Below are 18,686 nucleotides of genomic sequence, written 5' to 3' on the forward strand. Positions count from 1 at the left end.
CAGCTATAAAAGATGAAGAATTCACCATATGTATCCTACCTCTCACCTTCTCTTCCACTTTTCATCCTAAATTGTATCAGATAAATTATTTCAATGTTATTATTCTTTGTAACATTTTCATTCTGTTCTGTAAACATAATTCTCAGAAATATTTTTACTTATTAATGCAGATAGAAATATTTAATATTTTCAACATATTTAATGTTTATCAGCAGCTCTTTTGCTGTAATTCCTCTACTAATTTTCATTGTAAGACTATTTTTAAAGGAATCTGGCAACTACATGTTGAAAACTGTTTGTCAGTTGCCTTACTTTAAAAGATACATTGACTGAGTTTAGGAATATGAGTTACACTGCCTTTTCCTGAAAACACTGGAGAGGCATTGACCTGTTCTTTTCCTAATGTGGAATGTTACTGAGAGGAATTCCGAGGTCACCCTTTGTTTAGGACCTGATATCCTTTCAGACTTCCCAAAAGATTCCCTGTTCTAGTTGGCCTTCTATATTGGTGGTTTCTGAATACATACCCCAAAGAACTTGAGCATCAGTGAATTCTGGTATCTTCTGGGAGCCCTGGAACTAATCTCTTGAAGATACCAAGGGATGACTGTGTTTTAAAATGCAAGTGGATTAGGATATTGATGGTGATCATTTTGCATAATTTTTTTCATAATGTTGGGCTTCCAACAAAAGATTAAAAGTAAAAAATGTTTATTCTCAAAACTTCTTCACATCTGGAAAAAGTAACTTTAAACATTTTTTTTCTCCATATATTCATTTCTCCTTTTCAGGCACACCACTTATGTGTATGCTGAACTTTTCTTTTTTCTGTTTGGATTTTCTAACAAATTATTTTCATCTACCCTGACAATTGTTTTAACTCATTGTTAATTTATTTTGTTTCATTTTTTCACTGTTCATATGTGTTTTTATATTTTCAGTTTCTATTCTCCTTTAGGTTATTTCCAATGTAACTTTAGATGTAACATTCTTTTCTACTATTCTTTCCTATACTTAATATGGTTTGCCTGTGTCCTCAACTAAAATCTCATCTTGAATTGTAATCCTCATGGGAGGTGGTTAGATCATGGGGGCAGTTTCCCCCATGTTGTGCTTGTGATACTGAGTGAGTTCTCACAAGATCTGATGGTTTTATAAGGGGTTTTTCCCCACTTCGCTCTGCACTTCTCTCTCCTGCTGCCATGTGAAGAAGGACATGGTTGTTTCCTCTTCTGCCATGATTGTAAGTTTCCTGAGGCCTCCCCAGCAATGCAGAACTGTGAGTCAATTAAACCTCTTTCCTTTATAAATTACCCAGTCTTGGGCAGTTCTTTATAGCAGCATGAGAACAAACTAATATACTAATTTTCTTGTTTTATCTGCTTAAGAGTCATTGTCTATTCCCTTGCTATATTTCTTCCTGAATTTGTTTCCCAAATGTCTGCTTTGAGACATTATTTCAAAGGAGTTATTGTTTTGTTAATGTCTATTGCTTAATTTAGTAATACATTTGGGAGTTAATTTCATTTTCTCCATGACAGAATTTTTCTGGTGAATATTTTTCAACTGCTTTCTATTCTAATTATTTTAATACCTTGGTATTTATGCTGCAGTGGTCCCTTTTACACATGGTGAGTCTTCATAGACTATATGCTGGTAATTTATCTTTGAATATAGTGAGTATTTGGAACTATGGGAGTAGGGTCAGAGTGGGATATAGCACAACAGTAATTGTCAGAGGCTGACCATGAAATGCATTAAAGTGTATTCCTATGTCTAGTTTAGCCTTTAATTCTCCCCAGGTGAGAGAGAGATGTCACTCAGGACTGCTTCCGAAGGAGTTTCCCTTATGGCTTGCTCCACTGTCTGACTTCTTTCATACAAGTGGTAAGTCCCAATGTCTCCTGACTCAGCCTCCGACCCTCCAGTTGCTTCACCACGTTCAGCGGCTTCCAGGCATGCACTTGCCACAGAGTGCATTGTTGCAAATAAGAGATGGTTTTCTCAGAAGGGCATACCATCTACTTCTGAAACAGCATACTGGGCTCTGGAGCCTTTCTTCCTATATTTGGCCGAAGATTCTTTTCAATAAAAGTTGAATTTCCTTCTAGTTATTTTAAATTAATTTTCATGAGGAAAGGGGGCTGTATCATCATTACCATTTTAAGTCCAAAAGTCTTTTATAGTTCAAAAATATTTCATATCTACAAATTAATTTGTCCTTACACCATATCCAATTACATTCAATGTGGTAACTAATACTATCCCCAATTAAAAAAAATGAAAAAAGTCCTGGGAAGCTATGTGGTTTATCCATGGCCACACAGCAAATCAATATCATATTTGAATGAAGAATTATGTGCTTTCTCTTCTAGGTTAAGTTTTATTACCACTAAAAACATGACCACAATGTGATTTAGTTATTTTTCTCCTAGAAATTTATCATAATGCTGTATCCCTAATGAGGGGTACAATATGTCAGCAATTAATCTGTGACTCACATTTACAAAAAGCCCCAAATTTGAACTTGAATTCAACTCTACAACACCCACATAAATTTATGTTTATAAATACTCATACTACCTTGTGAATCACTCACTCCTATTGTATTGTATTTTGTGTCATAGCATTTAATTTTTAAATCTTTTTAAAAATTGCATTCATAAATTAGAAGTGTCACAGGTCTCTCTATGGGGTCTGGGTTTTGACCTTTTCCTACAGTTATGTGAGGAAGGCCCTGTTGATATTCTCATCTGAATATACAACTAGGGGCCTCTGAAACATCAGGGACCATCAACAGGTACACTATCATGCAGGTGATCTCTGCTCTAAAAAGTGAAATGATGAGTGGAACTTTGGAGTTGAGGGTCAGACTTGAGGAAACTTAAATTAAGTGGTAAGTCCCTTGAAGTGAAATGGAAAATGAAGGCTGCCCCTAACACCAGAGCCTCGGGGAATAATTCACAAAGGAAAGTAATGAGATGTTCTAGAAAGACAAGAAGTGACAGAGAAGTGGAAAGGGTAAAAGGCCTACCAGTCTATCTTGGAGTAATATTTCCTACAATGTCATCTGCCAACACCATGTTTTTTATATTCAAGAAAAGCATTTTATTTAAAAATCATTTATTGAAACTTCTCCACTTTCACTATTCTCTTTCATTATAAAAATCATTCCCAGAGTTTGTCAACACCATTTATTGTTTCTAATCAAAACAATGACAAAACAATATTCAGATGGAAGCATCAGTGTACCACCTCAAATACAATTTCATATCTCTTCTTTGTCATGAGATGAAATTAGATATAAGGTAAAAAGATAAGCAAGTTAAAAAAGAAAAACCCTTTAAGTCTTTTCCCTTAATCAAGCCCAGCATCAAGTTCAAAATCAATAAATGATACAATAAAATAATAATAATAATAGTGAGCCAGTTGCCCAGTGCAAGGGTGTGTCAGTTTTCAGGAGCTTAGTAAGTATTCCTGCAATGAGACTCTATAAAGACAGAGAAAGCCCAACAGCCACAGTAGAATGAATGGTTCCAAATTTAAAGTCATTAATGCAAGATCCAGTATGTGGAAAGAGGAAAAAGCAGTAGTGATGATGAACTGAAGCGCTCCTGCACTTACCAAGATACAAACAGCCCAAGTACAAGCTGCAATGGGTGGAAATGAGGAAGAAGAATAGGAAAAGATGACCTTCTCATGTCTGGACCATGAGAGAGCTGACAAAGGAGACAGACATGAACGTGTCATACATACCGCCAACATGTGACTCTTAGTGGATTCACAAGAAGGCAAGCAATATGTTATAGCACATATACAGAAAAGACAAGACAAATTTCCTATCTTGAAAAGAGACTTGGCTCCACATTTGTCAATTGAGAGTTTCTGGGAAATGTGTTTCAAAGTTTTCCCAATAATAACAACAGTGATGACGACAATTATTGAGCACTGAATAGGTGTGAAAACCATCCTGGAAGTATAGAGACTATGAGTCCAATAGATGGGGAATTTGAATCTGGACAACTAACTGTGAGACTTTGGCCAAATTACATGAGCAATTTGAATCTCAGTTTCCTAGTTATAAATGGAGATAAATAACAACTACTTCATAGAGTGGTTAGCATTAAATACAAAGATGGATTCAAACATATAGCATGCACAATGCCTGAAGTGTGTTAAGAACCCAGTCAATATTTGCTATCATATGACCTGCTAATAATTATCCTCACAATTCTAGGATATAAGGGCTAGCATTATTTTTAATATAATAAACAAAAACTTAGGGTTCACAGAGGTTTAGTACCTTGTCAGTGTTCAAATAGCTAATAGGTACAGAAGGAGGCTTCAAATCAAAATCTCACACGGACTCTAAAAACAGCATTGGAGGGTGTGCCTCCAGAAAATGCCTTTCTGCACTTCTAAAATGTTGGCTTAGCTATACCTGCTTTTCTGAGATGTGTTTCAGAACTGCAAGGAGTCCTACACATGATCAAATGTCCCCAGCTTCTAGAAGTTCCTTCAGGGAACTTCTAGTCTAGGAGAAGACAGCCAATAATCACATAACTGCTCTAATCAAATATTTCACCAAAATGAAGTATTAGCTACCTCCTAGAATCCAGGCTCTGTTGTAAGTGCTGAGGATATGGCAATGACATAAATGCCTAAACTCTGCAGTGTTAGTGCTCACATTCTTGTAAATAAATACACAATTGTCCCTGCATGGAGGCCAGGCACTCTAGAATATTAGGGGACCTTATTCTCATGTGGTGGTATCCCTGGATAGATGACACAACTGGCTTTTCTGATGCTTTTTCATACTTTGGCCCAGAATCCTGCAACACTTTCTGTCATGATAAAACAGAGGTTACATAGAAAAGGAAACGGACTCACTTTGTATCTCTTACAGGTTGTGTTCCGGCCAAAAAATAATAGTTGTGCCTATAGCCCTAAGGTGCTGCTTTCTGGAAGTGCCTGAACTCTGGTTCCTTTTCCTTGGTATTCCTGCCCTCCTGCTAGTTGACTACATTTATAAGAGAAAAGAATACCAAGAAATTAGGCAGAAGACGTGGAGTGTGTGTCTGTGAAGTGTGTGCCTGTATATGTTAGTGGGGCATCCAGAAGAACATGGGTGGTGTGTGTGTGTGTGTGTGTGTGTGTGTGTGTGTGTGTGTGTGTATTTGGGGTGGTTGCTGGAATATTACTACACTGCATTCTGAGTGCACAAAGGCAGCAAAAACCGTAGGAGTATATTTAGGAGGAAATCAATTTTTCCCATTGTTCAAAATGTTCAGTTCTGATTCTCTCCAACTGAGTTGATAGGCCAGGGGGAAAAGCGGCCAAGGTGAAACAGAAGTGAGTTAGTAAATGCCCACCAGGAATAGCAATTGGCCTGGAGTTGTAGAAAAGCTTCTTCCAAATACAGATCTAGGGTGCAGACTATTACCTATATGAACAGACAGCCTGTCTTGTGATATGTTTTTTTGAGAAATTAAGTACTCTGATACATTCAAAGTAACACACACACCCTGAGATTATCTCAGCTTCATCCATGTTCTAGACCCTTGGTTGGCTCTCTGGCATTCCAGCTGCAGCTGCTGGGGCTGGCTGCAGGCACGTCTGACTGTTCTCCCCTTTGGAGTAGACAGGGCTGTTCTGGCTGTCCCATGCATTGCCTTTCAATAAAGAATCTACACTGAAGAATTGTTTCGGGTTCTGTTTCCTAGTGAATTGCTAACTGAAGATATCCTGAGAGCAAATACTTGAGTTTCTCAAAACGATTTTATGCTAATCTACTGCAGGATCCAGAAGAAAATTTCAATTTTATTACAATTCAAAAGCAACATGACTTCCATACAAATGCAAAAATAACATGTTTCCATACAAGTTAGCCAAAAGCAAAATGAAGAGAACAGGACAGGAAAATAAAGCTACATATTAGGATGTAAAAAGTATATGAGACATACAGAAAATTACCATGGAAAATCATACTAGAAATCCACATTGGGGCACTGAAGAGCCAGATTGATGCCAACAATTTGGAAGACCAACTTAAGTCTACCTAGAATTCATAAGAAAAGAATAAAGAAACAAAAATAGGGAAAACACGGTGGATACAGAGAACAGAAAATAAAGAGATTGCAGGGATGACTTGTTATTCTTAAAAGGAGAACCCAAACAATTCAAGAGATGTTATAAGAGAAAATGTTCTTGATCTGAAGGTAGTAATTGGTTTTAGAAATGCCCTACAGGAGGCAAACATACCCAGGGACTTGGCCTAATTTGGCCTCTGGCAATGTCTCAAGAGCAGAAACCCAGGAGTCTAATCAACTGGGTCTAGAAACATAACCTTGGTACATCCTTTGTGTCCTTCAGACAGGCAGAAGTGTCTGTCCCACATGGAATACTTGTCTAAATCGCTCATCCAACTTATGCTCCTTGTTTCCAACATACCTTACACTTCTCCTGAGTTCTCACCACAATCAGCGTTAACTCCTGATTTATTTAAGAAATTGTTCTATTCTATTACTCACACTAGATTATAAGCTCCATGAATGAAAAGCCTATTTACCACTCCATCACCAGATAATATTGAAGTTTAGGGCAAAAACTTAAAACAAAAGAAATTTGTTTTATATTGATAAAGGTAAAATACCATAAGGTATTACTTGACATAAAATGTAATGGGCTGAATAACATGACATGATTTATGTGACACAAATGTAAGGCCTTTCCACTATAGGCCAAACACCTATAACAAAGGGACACAGAAAAAGGTAACATTTAAGAGAAGAAAGGGTGAGCAATGTCATGTCAAGCAACTGCAAGCAGAAGAAACCAGGGTGTAGTAGGCCACCTGGAGGATTTGGGAGTAGGTTACCACTGGATGGGCGTGGTTAGTTTGGAAGTGTCCATCCTGAGGGAGAATGTATTTGTGTTTCTCTTCCTATCTAACTAGAAGCAAGGAAACTTCAGGATGGCTTCAGTGACAACTGGTGGCAACTCAATAAAAGAGCTGGCTCTTTTCCTGGACATAAGGACCATGACATTCCTGAGTCTCAGGCAGAAGAGATCATTCATCAGAGCCTGTGGTTTGGTTAAAGTTTCTATGGCACCTATATGAAATCACTTGTTTTATTTTCTCTTTTTCTTCTGTCCCTGTTATTTCCTTTTGTTTTTAATACAGATTGCTTAACTTTTTCTCTTTGTAACCCTGTTGTGCATTAGGTTTGATTTTTTTCTGCTTTGATAGCATTATGTGGAATTATCTCTCAATTTCTATCTGCCTGCATCTAATACTAAGGAAACGAGTCCTGGCAGGTTTTGTAGAGTCATAATCTGCATGGTCAGAGGAATTGATTGAAGCCAATTGGGCAGTAGCATCAAAAAGCTGCATTATGGAGGGGGGCTAGAAGGCTGTTCATTAATGATGCTATCTGAAAAATGTTGAAACATAAAGAAGACAGCAAAGTCTGAGAGAATATATAAGACACAAATTTGGAACGATTGCTTTTGACTTTTACATTTTGTTACCTGTTTTTTTTTTTCCTCTTTCTCTGTCTTGCCAATTTCTTTTTTTTTTTGGCAGTGAGTGAAACTCAAATTAAAATATATGTTTAGAAAAAAATCCTCAGCTCTAAATCAAGCCAATTCCACAATCAAAAACTCTAATTATTTTATAGATATTAAAGGTGTTGCAGGAAGCACAAGTCTGCGAGCAGAATACCTACTTAGGACTTCCTTCCTAGCCTACTTATTTTTAAACCACCATTTCTGAAAAAGCATTGATTAAATATATTCCTAATGATCCTGAACAACTGTTATTTTATTTTTTGAGACAATAGTGTCTTCTTCTGTCAACCAGGCTGGCATGTGATGGTATGATCATAGCTCACTGCAGCCTCCAACTCCTGGGCTCAAGCAATCCTCTGAAGCAGCTGGAACTGCAAGCACAAGTCACCATTCCTGACTAATTATTTAAATTTTTTTGTAGAGATAGGATTTCACTATGTTGTCCAGGCTTGTGTCGTAATCCTCTTGCCTCTGTCTCCCTAGTAGCTAGGACTACAGGTTATCATGCTCGGCTATAACTGTAATTTTAAAAGTAGTATCAAAACTCAAAATTAAATTTGGTAATCAAAAATAGTTACATGGCATGTATAAAGCACGTGGTATTGAGAAACAGGTGTGATATTTTGGAGTTTTTTTCAAGGTATGGAAGCATATTTCTAATACAAGCCCTCCAGATTCTCCTCAATGTCCACCCTCAGCTAAATGCCTGACCCCAAACCTCAAGAAAAATCTCCCAGATCTTCTTCCTGTAGGATCCCCTTAACACAATACCCTTGATTTCAATTTTCTCCCATAGATAATAAAGCGAAGGTTTCCTGAAGCTGTTTTTCACTCTAGGCCTACAGACACAAGAAATCCACTCCTTTCATTCCTGTCCCCAGCTGGAATCCATGTACTTGGATTTGAGTTGGCCTTCCTAAGACCTTTTAATTGCTATATCCCTGAAAATATGGTCTGTATTGTTAGGTGCCTTAATTATATATTTGTCTATTTGTCCTGAGTAAGGAAAGAGTATTCAAAGGCCCTCAGCAGATAAACACACACACACACACACACACACACACACACACACAGTAAAGATACATGCCCACATGATTAAAGAATCATAGTATCTTCCCACTCTTGGTTTTTCTCCTATCTGGACAGCAAAATGATTATCTCACTTTAAAATGCATTATTTGTTGTTTTGTTGTCTATTTTTCTCTACTCACGTCTTCTGGTTGACTTTGCTATTTGTGATTTTCTTGCAATGATCTGTATCAATATATGTGTGTATGTATATATATATATATATATATATATATATATATATCTTTACTTATTATTTACCCTCATAAAGTTGTGTGTATGTATATCTTATTGTGTTTCTAAGTTTTTCTCCCTGTATCATGATACTGGATTATTTCCTTTTTGAATGGGTTTGTAGCATTGAGGTGAAATTTGCCAGGAAATATGTTTTCATTCACGTAGAACTATTAAAAGGGAAGTCATTTTAATGCATTGGACTATTGTGTACCTACTAATAATAAGACAATTGAGAATCTAGAACTAATTTGCCAGGATACACTATTTGCTGAGATAAAGCATCTAGAAAAATGAAAGAAACAGAATTAACAAATATTAATTCCAATTAACTAATATTAAGACAAGTGAGGTTCTAGAACTAATTTGCTATGATACACTATTTGGCCAGATAAAGCATCTAGAGAAACTGAAGAAATAGAATTAACAAATATATATTGAGGGCCCAAAAAATAATCATGCAAGAAGAAACACAAAATCAGGTCACAAAGTACTAAAGGTTAATGGACATTTATGTCGATTTAGCTTGCAAGTGGATCTTAAAATAGATTCATCTTTCCCAATAATAGTTTGAAAATTTTTACAGTCTGGACCAGTTAATCTCGAGTTTGGATGACTACGTCCCCCCAGGAGACATGTGACAATGTCTGAAGATATTTTTTATTGTAAAAAAAGTTTTTTTTTGAGGGGTCACATAGCTACCAGCATCTAGTATGTAGAGGCTAGAGAAGCTGCAATGCCAGGGCAGCTCACACCCAAACAAAACAATATTTAACCTAAAAATTTAATAGTGTTAAGGTTGAGAAACCCTTTTTAGATTGACATATATATATATACTAAGAACAAATGTGTTACTGATTGCTAAAGATGAAATATTCTTTGATATAGCACACTTCATTAATAAATGCACAGGACAATGTTTCTGTTTTTCTCACAATCCCAAAAGTTTCTTTGATCATTTTAAGAAGCACTTAGTGTATAAGGTGTAAGGAAGGGATCCAGTTTCAGCTTTCTACATATGGCTAGCCAGTTTTCCCAGCACCATTTATTAAATAGGGAATCCTTTCCCCATTGCTTGTTTTTCTCAGGTTTGTCAAAGATCAGATAGTTGTAGATATGTGGCATTATTTCTGACGGCTCTGTTCTGTTCCATTGATCTATATCTCTGTTTTGGTACCAGTACCATGCTGTTTTGGTTACTGTAGCCTTGTAGTATAGTTTGAAGTCAGGTAGTGTGATGCCTCCAGCTTTGTTCTTTTGGCTTAGGGCTGACTTTGCGATGCGGGCTCTTGTTTGGTTCCATATGAACTTTAAAGTAGTTTTTTCCAATTCTGTGAAGAAAGTCATTGGTAACTTGATGGGGATGGCATTGAATCTGTAAATTACCTTGGGAAGGATGGCCATTTTCATGATATTGATTCTTCCTACCCATGAGCATGGAATGTTCTTCCATTTGTTTGTATCTTCTTTTATTTCCTTGAGCAGTGGTTTGTAGTTCTCCTTGAAGAGGTCCTTCACATCCCTTGTAAGTTGGATTCCTAGGTATTTTATTCTCTTTGAAGCAATTGTGAATGGGAGTTCACTCATGATTTGGCTCTCTGTTTGTCTGTTATTGATGTATAAGAATGCTTGTGATTTTTGTACATTGATTTTGTATCCTGAGACTTTGCTGAAGTTGCTTATCAGCTCAAGGAGATTTTGGGCTGAGACAATGGGGTTTTCTAGATATACTATCATGTCATCTGCAAACAGGGACAATTTGACTTCCTCTTTTCCTACTTGAATACCCTTGATTTCCTTCTCCTGCCTAATTGCCCTGGCCAGAACTTCCAACACTATGTTGAATAGAAGTGGTGAGAGAGGGCATCCCTGTCTTATGCCAGTTTTCAAAGGGAATTCAATTCAAGATGGATTAAAGACTTAAATGTTAGACCTAAAACCATAACAACCCTAGAAGAAAACCTAGGCATTACCATTCAGGACATAGGCATGGGCAAGGACTTCATGTCTAAAACACCAAAAGCAATGGCAACAAAAGCCAAAATTGACAAATGGGATCTAATTAAACTAAAGAGCTTCTGCACAGCAAAGGAAACTACCATCAGAGTGAACAGGCAACCTACAAAATGGGAGAAAATTTTTGCAACCTACTCATCTGACAAAGGGCTAATATCCAGAATCTACAATGAACTCCAACAAATTTACAAGAAAAAAACAAACAACCCCATCAAAAAGTGGGCAAAGGACATGAACAGACACTTCTCAAAAGAAGACATTTAGGCAGCCAAAAAACACATGAAAAAATGCTCACCATCACTGGCCATCAGAGAAATGCAAATCAAAACCACAATGAGATACCATCTCACACCAGTTAGAATGGCAATCATTAAAAAGTCAGGAAACAACAGGTGCTGGAGAGGATGTGGAGAAATAGGAACACTTTTACACTGTTGGTGGGACTGTAAACTAGTTCAACCCTTGTGGAAGTCAGTGTGGCGATTCCTCAGGGATCTAGAACTAGAAATTCCATTTGACCCAGCCATCCCATTACTGGGTATATACCCAAAGGACTATAAATCATGCTGCTATAAAGACACATGCACACGTATGTTTATTGCAGCATTATTCACAATAGCAAAGACTTGGAACCAACCCAAATGTCCAACAATGATAGACTGGATTAAGAAAATGTGGCACATATACACCATGGAATACTATGCAGCCATAAAAAATGATGAGTTCACGTCCTTTGTAGGGACATGGATGAAATTGGAAATCATCATTCTCAGTAAACTATTCCAAGAACAAAAAACCAAACACCGCATATTCTCACTCATAGGTGGGAATTGAACAATGAGAACACACGGTCACAGGAAGGGGAACATCACACTTCGGGGACTGTTGTGGGGTGGGGGGAGGGGGGAGGGATGGCATTGGGAGATATACCTAATGCTAGATGACGAGTTGGTGGGTGCAGCGCACCAGCATGGCACATGTATACATATGTAACTTACCTGCACGTTGCGCACATGTACCATAGAGCCTAAAGTATAATAATAATAATAATAATAATAATAATAAAAAGAAAAAAAAAGAATCACTTAGTGAAAGAATTCTACTAATGGACAAACTCAGATATTCAGATTTAATAGGTTTTTTAAGTATCCCATAGATTGGGCTCCTTTCTTAGCCATTCTCTGCAATGCAAGCCCAACTCTTTGACTTCCCTAGATGCAATCAGCTCATCCATCCCTCGTCTAACTCTCCATTTCTAGCGCTTACTTTGAATCCAAATGTCCATAAGGTGAAATCTCAGGAAACACTTTTATTAAGTTCAGGTTAATAGCAACAAATAGACAAGATCATGGGAGGTGGCAATTAAGCTAGGAGATGGCTTTCTAGCTTTGCGAAGAGAGCAAAAGCAGAGACAGAAGAAGAAAGATATGTGGGGAGATCATGAAAACCCCACCCTGAGCAGAGGGCTCGGGCAGAGAAAGGGAGTGAGAAAAACCCACAGGCTGGAAGTTCTGGGCTGTAGAGTGTCTTGAATGAGAGTAGCAAAGGAGAGTTCTGAGTTCAAAGATGCATACCTCTGTAAGAAGGGGATATGTTATAGACGCTGTATTTTCCACAGTCTCAGGGCAACAGAGTGTGTCCTCCATGGCTGAACAGAACTGAATCCCAATAGTCCCTGGCAATGTATGTATATAAGATTACAGAGTCTTGTATATTGGCTAACAAACACATTTTAACCTTTAGTTCCCTATGAGAACCTTGGACTGAATCTTTGTGGTGAATTTTAATGCAGTTGGTGAAAAGAATAAATTAGGAAAATATTAATATCAGGAAGACTAATCCTACAATATTATGCTGTTAATTTGTATGGGACATAACCTAAATTCTTATATAAAATAGCCTTATTTCATTATTATTAATGACTTCATTATATTTACCTTCCTATTTGCATGGAATAGAATAGGTGATACCTCACATGTAGATTAAACACAGGATCGACTCATTCATACCTATTGGTTTTAGTTCATCAATATTTCAAAAAATGTATTTTCTTTGTGTATTTGAGATTATGCAGTATTAGCATGTTGAAATAAATTATCTAGGAAATATCCAGACTAAAAAGAAAATGAGAAAATTTGGAAATGAAAGTAGGGGCTAGAAAAAAAATAAATTCATAGTGAAATAAAAATTAATTTCATTAAGAAAGTAAAATAAGATAGCCTTTTGAGTAACACAAAACTAATACAAATATTATAGAACGAAATTTTAATAACACTTCATTCTTCAAAGGATGTATTACTGCCATGCATTTGCAACATTCGATTCTGCAACGATTGATAGAAGGAGGAAGTGTAATTTTGGAGGCTGGTTTTCAAATGTGCTCAGACATGGGCACACACAGAGGCCATGCTGCTTTTGAAGAGCACTCAGTGTCCTTAGAGCACTCTATCTGTTAGGCAACTATTGCAGAAGTAACTTCACATGATTTTCTTGAATTATCACAATAATTCTATGAGAAAAATGTTATATTTTACATTTTACAGCTGGGAAAAGCTAGGCACTGATTCAGGAGTGTTGCCCAAGTCAGAAGCTAGGACAGTGCTTCTCAAGCATTAGGCAGAATCAGAATAACCTCAAGAGCACATTAAAACACAGAGTCTGGGCCTCACCCTCAGAGTATCTAATTTAGAAAGTCTGGGAGGGAGCCTCAGAATCTAGCAAGTTCCCATGTGGTCCTGATGTTGTAGGTCAGGAGAACAAATATTGGAACATCTGAGCTAAGATGTGTGTAAGAGCGATGGCACCCAGGTAGCTGGAACGCAGACTCCACACTAACTACCAGCTTACAGCTTGCCAGAGGCACAGCCACATTACACACATGACAAAGATGGCCAGCCCCGCAGGCACCCTCAACAAAATCTTGTCACATGGAGTAAAAGCTGCTGTTTCCTAGTTTTATATTTGTTCCATTCTAGACCTTCCTAGGAAATGAACAGTTTCAGGAAATAAAATTTAAAAAATAACTTTTAATTGAAAAAAAGTCATTCTAATTAACTTCCTTCTTTGAATTGTGAAACAATTATCTTAATTCCAAGTGAGCAGCAGCATTTGTTTTGTCTAGATTTGCTCAGTATGAGTGAGCTGCAGAAACAAAACGAGAACTTCTTAAGCCAAATGGCATACTGAATAAGATCAGACAACCTGATATTTGAGATCTGGTCTTCACATTAATTTGCTAATTTAAAAAAAGCATGTAACTCGCTATACTTGCTATCATTACACTAAAAAGTAATGTGATTCCAAAAACACAATAATACTGGTAAAAACATTTAGAAATACACAGTTTAGAAAGATTCACCAGAGATTATTATTTTCAGTTTAACAAAAAACATTACAGAGTATGTAGCTATGAGATTGAAGAAAATTTAAGATTTATAAAAATACATGAATACATATTAGAAAATATATCCCTTAGCACAAGGGTATATATACACACACACACACATACCCAGACATATACACACATATGTATAAATATGTGTGTGTATGCACACATATATATGTGTGTATATGTATATATAGAGACACATACACACACACACACACATATATATACAAAAATGTATTTGCTAATTTCTACTAACTTGTCTGTAAACTACTGAGATTTCAGGGTATGCTCCAGAGTAGATATCAAATTGCAAGGTCATTGATTTTCCACACTTTCTAAGTGTTCCTTTTCCTTAGTTCTAAAAAATATAATCTGGTCTTGTGTAGAAAACATAAAAAATAAGCCAGGCATGGTGGCTCACACATGTAATCCCAGCACTTTGGGAGGCCGAGGCAGGCAGATCACCTGAGGTCAGGAGTTTAACACCAGCCTGGCCAACATGGTGAAACCCTGTCTCTGCTAAAAATACCAAAAATTAGCCAGTAGAGGCAGTGTGCGCCTGTAATCCTAGCTACTTGGGAGGCTGAGGCAGGAGAATCGCTTGAACCTGGGAGGCAGAGGTTGCAGTGAGCCGAGATTGCGCCATTGCACTCCAGCCTGGGCAACAAGAGAGAAATTCTGTCTCAAAAAAAAAAACAAAAACAAAAACAGAAAACATAAAAAATATAAACAAACCAAGAATTTTTCCTGACAAATCACACACAAAATCAGCAAGTGTGTAGTAAGGAATTGACACATTTACCATAGATGATTAAACATTATTTTAATTATTTATAAAGGGCTGAATATAATTATCAAATTGCATAAAAGTACAAAGGCATGATGTCAAAAAGTGAAGCCCATAGAATATCAGAAATATCAAATTTTTAAAATGTAAAACAGAGTTTCAAAGTTTCATGTATAGGTCAATAGTGTTGTCAACAGAAGTCTGCCTGTGTGATACAAGTTGGGATGTATAATACTGAAAAGCAAACGCCTGCTTCACCCATCAATTGCATAATTTATTCAGAACACATTGGCTTGTCATAGTATTGTCTTGAAAAATAGTAACAGAAGATGATTCTGCAGAAAACTGCCTAAAATTCATGTGCACACACACACATATACACACCACACATATTAATCAGACTTGTAGCATTGATCATTTCTGATGAAAAATAAATAGATTTCTAATTGGAGATGATCAAGAAGTGGCTGGAGGAGAGACCTCTAGCATATAAACTTTCAGAGGATGCTGGGAAAGAAAGCAAAAAGTTGATTGAAACTAGAATAGCATCTGAATATTTTAAATAATTTAAAATCAAAATATTACTTATAAAAACCATATTGTTCCATTTGCTATCACTGAAGAAATTCTCTATTCAAATTTGAATTACGACCATTTTTGCTCATCTGACCTATTATTAAATGCATTTGTTCCAGAAATACGGCAAATAATTTCTCATAATTCTTCACGTCTTATTATAAGAGGTTAAAGCTTTTTGCTGCATAAAATTTAACTGAAATTGAAAAAAATTAATTTCTACTCATTGTAGTGATGAGTGTCAGAGATGTACATGTTCTTAATTAACTTCCTGTTGATAAAGGGTTTCTTTAGATATGAGTACTTAACTGGTATTCGCCATCATGCTGGGGGAATGGGGAATGATCAAGACTCCACAAACTTTAGTAAGATGGATGCGATCAGTGATGCCATAGCTAGAAAAAACAGAAAGTCTACATTTCTACTTCCCTGCTCTCCTTTGTTCAGACTAGCATCTGAAAAAACTTGTGAAGAAGTCACTGTGAAATAAAAGTCTTTGTCAAAAATAAAAACAAATACAAACCTACAAAAGAAGTGATGGGACTGGTCATGGTGGCTCACAACAGTAATCCCAGTGCTTTGGGAGGCCGAGGTGGGAGGATCACTTGTGGCCAGGAGTTCCAGACCAGCCTGGGCAACATATCAAGACCCCCATCTCTGTGCAAAAAAAAATTTTTTTAATTAGCCAGGTGTGGTGGCATGTGCCTGTAGTCCTAGCTACTTGGGAGACTAGAGTGAGGATCACTTGGGCCCAGGTGTTTGAGACTACAATGAGCTATGATTGCACCACTGCATTCCAGCCTAAACGATGGAGTGAGACCTTGTCTCCAAGGGTTGGGGGGGGGAAATAGATGTGATGATGTGATGGAGTAAGATCAATTATCTGCCTTCCTCACTATATCAGGTGGTCTCACTACTGTAGGACAGAGTGGAACACCTGCTGGGACAAATGTCAGGTCAGAACAGGATAGAGAAGCAGTGTTATTGGCTGGTGACCTAAAGGTGGCCATAGTTACTCTTTCTTCTTGACCATAAACCCCTCAGCTTTCAGGGGAGGCTTGGTCCCCTCTCCAACCCTAAGACATGAAACTCAAGATAAAGAAATCCTATTAGCATCATTGCTTTTGTCCTGGACTAGTGAAATAATGGGCTACGATATACTACCAGCCACTGAGCCTAAGGGGAAGGGAGTCTCAGTGAATACTTGGCCTCTTTTCTTTTAAAAAAACACTTTGTCAGAACAGAATGTTCCCTTTCCAATGCCTCCAGACACTGCCATCTTCATAGCTGCTTGGAACTGTGGCAGCATCTGAGAAATTCAGTAGATCTAGCCAAAGAGAAAGAGCCCAGTGCCTACAAGTGGCTCAGTGAAAGACAGACAGAACCAGCGTTCTTACCAATGGTTTTGAGCAGCCGAATAAGCCAACTCTGGTGCTACTTACCTCCAGATTCCTATTATATAAAATGATAACAAAACAAAAAAACTTGCCTTGAAAACATATTTTGTTGTGTCTTCTGTTTCTAGAAATAGCATATGTGACATAGTAAGGTAATGTATTATTTTTAATTAATTAATGTTTTTGCTCACTCATTCATTAAACTCATGCTGTGTGCCTACAGTGTCTAAAATGCTGGGATACACAGTAAACATAAACACATTGATAATACCTTATATTTTATAGTGTATTATAGATTAGCAAGTGCTTTCAATAGAATATAGGTTGAGGTTCCATATCATTTATATAACATGCTTCAGAGTACAAGTGTTTCAGATTTTGGATTTTCTTTTGAATTTTGGAACATCTACACATACATAATATCTTGAGGATGAGACTGAGGTCTAAACACAGAATTCACTTTTGTTTCATATCTACCTTATACACAAAATCTAGAAGATAATTTTATGTAATATTTATTATGCATGAAACAAAGTTTTGACTGTGTTTTGACTATGACCCATCATATGAGGTCAGATGTGGGATTTTCAACTTGTGATATCATGCCAGAGCTCAAAAAGTTTATAATTTTGAAGCATTTCAGATTTGGATTTTCAGATTACAGATGTTCAACCTGTATTTTATCCTTTTCTACTCCTCAAATAAGCCTGTATTAGAAATTGAGGTTGAGGGTGCTTGTGCCTTGCATGAGGCCACAGTTTTGGACAGTAAGTGCTTTGACTACAAGTAAGGCTCTCATCACCACTCTACCTGGGTCCTCCCTTATAAGCTGCATGTTTATGTTCTAGCTTCACTAAGCTTAGAAGCTGGTCTGACTTGATCACAAATCCCAAAACTTTCGTTTTCCTGGGAACCGAAAGTAGGGCCTGGGCAATAAAGCCCATAGAAATCCACCAGTCTGTGCTAATTGCATCTCAATTTAAAAAGCTGCAATTGTGCAATCCTTTGGAATGCAGGGAGAAAATATTAGGACTTGCAATATATTTACTTTTTAAATATTTTCCTTTAAAAGGTTTTACTTATGTATGTTTCATAATGCACATCAGATGTTACATCTGCCATGCATATATAATTTATAGAGACTGAAAATGTATACTAAATAGATAAATGGCACATATATTAATGTTTCAAATATTACCACATAAAAAGTTGTGTGATCAAAATATTTAAAGACCACTGATCTGTTTCTGATTAGTAGACTAGATAGTGACATGCCTACATGCCCACTTTGCCTTTATTAATTTAGAGACATCAGTATTGGGCAATGACCATATGTTGTACTCAGCGACGTGCAATATCCTACTACCTATCTGGATAATTCAGTCCAAGTGACAACTTCTTTGGAACTTTCATTTTCTTATCACTGGGTTGCAAAAATCACATAAACAGTTAACTTATGAGAAAGCACTTTGTAAATTGTAAAACACTAGAGAAGTGTTAAGTTCAAAACAGTAGTTGAAATTAAAGTGCATGGAATCATGATGAGATAAAACTGGCTTTTATTGAGTGCTACTATTTGCTTTCCAAATATTATCTCATTGAAACTCCACAAAATGTTCAATAGATGATGTAACTGGAGCAGGAAGAGGAC

The 18,686-nt window shown here is 36.9% G+C and overlaps 1 protein-coding gene and 1 long non-coding RNA gene across 16 annotated transcripts in view; one reads left to right on the forward strand and one right to left on the reverse strand.

The window, feature by feature from the left end:
* The window catches only part of NRG3 (neuregulin 3), a 1,113,017-nt gene that overhangs the window by 764,393 nt on the left and 329,938 nt on the right, over positions 1–18,686 (reverse strand). The window lies entirely within an intron of this gene.
* Positions 1,710–7,208, forward strand: LOC129048249 (uncharacterized). Its single transcript, XR_008510442.1, has 2 exons — positions 1,710–1,887; positions 6,956–7,208. It is a non-coding gene; the product is annotated as an uncharacterized LOC129048249 (long non-coding RNA).

The sequence above is a fragment of the Pongo abelii genome, chromosome 8 (assembly GCF_028885655.2).
Source record: "Pongo abelii isolate AG06213 chromosome 8, NHGRI_mPonAbe1-v2.0_pri, whole genome shotgun sequence".
Lineage (NCBI taxonomy): Eukaryota > Metazoa > Chordata > Mammalia > Primates > Hominidae > Pongo > Pongo abelii.